Genomic DNA, 3,938 nt, shown 5'->3' with positions numbered 1-3,938 from the left:
CTTGATTATTTCCTCCTCTGTTTTTTGGATGGGGCCTCTAAGGGAGTGACATGAAAGAATTAAACTTAAAAAAAAAAAAAAAGGCAGACCAAAGAAAACTATCAACGTATGCATTTAGGGCAAATTCAACTGGCTATTTTTACATCATCTGCATCTAGCTATTAGATATCTACAATAATGACCTGGATGCATTGCAAAATCCTTTGCCACCAGAAAAGTACACAACCGGTGTGCTGTGTCTTCCCCTAAGGATCCCCAGTGGAGTAAAGAGCTGAGAGTACATGTAACAGCCTGAGGTAGCCTCCAGTGGCTACCTGGTGTTCTCAGTTGCAGTGGAGACTACTTTTTTCAACTCAGGGGCTTCACCTACTGCACCTCTCCCTGAAAATACTTCATTCCTCACTCATCACAAGGTCCTTAGGAAGTAAATGCAAAGTAGCTTCTTTTCCCCAAAGGTAGGAGTTCCTGATTTATCATGACAGGAAAGTTTACGTTTAAAATCTTAAATATTTTGGATGTGGCTCCATAGTGTAGCAGTTAGCATGGCTGCTTTACACAGTCCTGGGTTCACACCCCAGTGGAACCATAGTTCACAATCTATAGCCATGCCACCCTGAACAAGCCCATTGTCTGATTTTGGAAGTTAAGCAGGGTCCGGCCTGGTTAGTACTTGGATGGGAGACCACCTAGGAAGGCCAGGTGCTGTAGGCATAAATTAAAAAAAAAAAAAGAAATTAAAATATTTTCCAAGTGAAGAATTGAAACAAAATGAGTTGCAATCTTCCATTAACACTCAATCAGAATACTTAAAACATCACTATAAACTTCTTTCTGGGCATCTGTTTAGTTGAAGTTTTATTTTAATTCAAAACTCCCTCTCCAACTTTTGCCTGAAATTTTGAGGAAGGAGAGGAAGTGCAGGGATCCCGGGGGGCCCGATTCAGTGAAGAACTGTTTGGTCCTCAGCTTGGCTGGCTGCTGCACAGAACTTGGTCTTAGTGGAGTAAGAGGAGAAGGAAAATTAAAAGCTCTTGTTTCCCTTTTCTATCTTGCTAGAGGTTAAGATCAGGAAATTTGCAATCGGAATGGTCTGATTTAGAGCCTCTCAGCTCCGATATTTTATAGTTCTACAGTCTTAAGTTAAGACACTTAACCTCTCTGAGCCTGTCTTCTCATCTGCAGAATTGGGGAAAATAATAGTTCCCACATTAATGGGGTTGTTATGAGGATTAAATATAATAACATAGGTAATATGTTAAGATTCATAGTCAGTGCTCAATAAGGCATTATTCCTACTGTCTCCCTCCTGTAGATCTCATAGACCTGATATACCTTCTTCTCCCAGAAACTGAGCTCTGGAAGGCTGTTACCAGTGGGAGGTATATGAGATAAACGAGTAAGATTTAGCAATGGCATTCCATCCAAAGGTCAATTCATCTATTCCCCTGTCTCTAGCATGGCCTCCCTTCAGACTGAGCTCTTATGTTTGTAGTACCTATCAGAACTGATGTCCCAGCTTCCCTTACCACACCCTTCAAGAAAAATAGGAAAAAGAAATCACTACAAATGAGAACGAGAGCCAGAACGAGAGAGAGAGAGAGAGAGAGAGAGAGAGAGAGAGAGAGAGCGAGAGAGAGAGAGAGAGAGAGATTTCTCTTGTAATTTTTCATCCTGCTTGTTTTTAGGCACTGCCATATGAAATCTCTGAACTGGGGATTCTCATCATCCTTCCAGGGACCCAAGGACATAGCTCTGGCTATAAATGGTGCCAGTTTTGGTGGTGGAGCTGCTGCCGCTTTATCTGGACCAAATAAACCTTATCAAACTGCTGTGCAGCCAGCCTTCAGTGCTAAGTGGAAATGCTTGGAGCCCAATGCTGGCACTCAGCCCACAGCCTCGCCTGCTTTCCTCCTTTTGTTACCTTCTCCACCTCTTAAATTCAGACATTAATCTCTCTTTAACACTACTAACAAGGGCTGGGCTTTTTAATGGGCAGAGTTTATGAAGCAAGAGAGATTTTCACATAGAGTGAATATATGGCATGGAGGTAGGGGGATCCAGGGCCACGGAAGAATTGTTCGTTCTCTCCCATTATTTCTAGAGATTCTCTCTTTCTCTGATTTGAAGATTAATAGGAGATTAGGATCAAGGGCTAATTGTGTGCTTCTCCGGCTACTATGCTCCGGAGGGACTGGTAGTGGATGTGGACAGCCAGGCAGCAACCTTCAGCAGGCACCATCTAGGCAGAAGTGCAACAAGTTTAATGATTCTTCTATTTTCCTGATGAGGCATTAGGAGAGTCTTTTCTCCTCCTCTAACATCCCTCCCCTCTTGCTCTCCCTGTAGACCAGTTTCCTTACCTTTCTTGAAACCCCTTTCCTCTTACAAACTGTGTAGACCTTAGCTAGAAAAATCGCCTCAAATTGGGATTTACTCTTTATTGTTAATCAAAAGGGATACCCAGGGCCTGGGCTTTCCCATGCATGGGGTAGGCTTTGTCGTTTATGCTGCTATCAGAGGATAACTCTTTTCCTTCACTTCCAAGGGCGCTTCTCTGCCCTCTGCCGTACTCTTCTCTCCCGTGACTCATGCAGGTCCCCAGCACTTCCCCTGGGAGAAAGGAGACCAGAGCGATGCTTGCTGGGATGGAATGCCCGTCCTTGAGACTACCCCATTATCCCCTCTTGTAAACTCCGCCGTCTAGCCGTTTGTGACGGGCAGCGAATTTTTGCCTGTAGTGGGCTTTTGCCAGTTTCCATGACCCCACAGTTCCTGGGGCCTGATTCTTCGTCTGGGACAGTGCCAGAGGCACGCATGGGGATGTGATTATACGTGAGTATTCCGGAAGAGCTTTGACCCACCCGCAGGGACAGAATGTGGAGACTCCGGATTCCGTGATTGAAGCCCTGCGTTGCTAAGACTGCGTGACCTCGGAGGCTGACTGTCCTGACATCCAGGGATGGCGCCCTCCACCCCCACCGTCAGTCTCATTCCCACACCCGCGCTCCTGAACGTTAGTAAGGAACCATTATTGGCCTGCACCCAGAAAAGCGCTTGCCACCTCTTGCCCCCTACTTTCGCCAAGATCCAGGGAAGGGAAGGGGGAGGACTCTCCAAGGGGACTTTCCGCCGCCAGAGGACCGGCAGATTTCTTCTGGTTGCTCTACTCTTTGGTTAGTGATTTAGACTCTACTCTCTAAAGTGAAGCGGCCGGCTGAGAAGGGGAGGCATTTTGGCGGGCCTTCAAGCTTTCACCCACCCCTGAAGACTGCGCTGAGCAGGGCGAAGTTCTCGGGAACTGTTTCCAACCAGGTTCCATGAGGGGCAAAGCCGAGGGCATGCTCAAGACTGAGAGCGAGAAAAGTTTCTCTCAAGCCCCCAGGGACCGCGACAGTTAAAATGGGGGCGTCCACGTCCAACGATAAATCACCGAGTACCCTGGTTCACCGTGGCCCGCTTTCTCTGCGCCTGGAGACTTCTCGCAATCCGCCTGCTCATCGCTCGGAGGCACACCGCAGCCAGGAGGCACAGAAGGCCTGCGCTTGGGCTGGGAAATCGACCTTCTAAAACTGACGTCGGGGTACAGGGGATGCAACCCCGAGCCCATAGCAAAAGTGAAAGGCGAGGTGGTATGCACTGAATTGGGGCAAACATTGGAGAGGGGACAAAACTCTGCGCCTGGAGCTGGAGAAACAAAATCCATGTCCAGTAGAAATTAAAAACCTGGGGGTTGAAGTTGGGGGCTGCTCCCCGCACCTCACCTCCACTGCCCCCACTATGGGTTCAAAGTCCCTGGCACTCCTCTCCGCCAGTTCCTTCTTTCCTCTCCGCTTGGCCAGTGAGCAGCGGCCGCCGGCGCCCCAGCAGCAGCTAGATGTCAGGCGAAGCCCGGAGCGCGGCGCGCGCGGGGAAGGGAGGGGATGGGTAGGGAGGCAAGA

The sequence above is a fragment of the Pteropus alecto genome, unplaced genomic scaffold (genome assembly GCF_000325575.1).
Source record: "Pteropus alecto unplaced genomic scaffold, ASM32557v1 scaffold224, whole genome shotgun sequence".
NCBI classification, from domain to species: domain Eukaryota; kingdom Metazoa; phylum Chordata; class Mammalia; order Chiroptera; family Pteropodidae; genus Pteropus; species Pteropus alecto.
Note: the sequence above shows the minus strand (reverse complement) of the source record.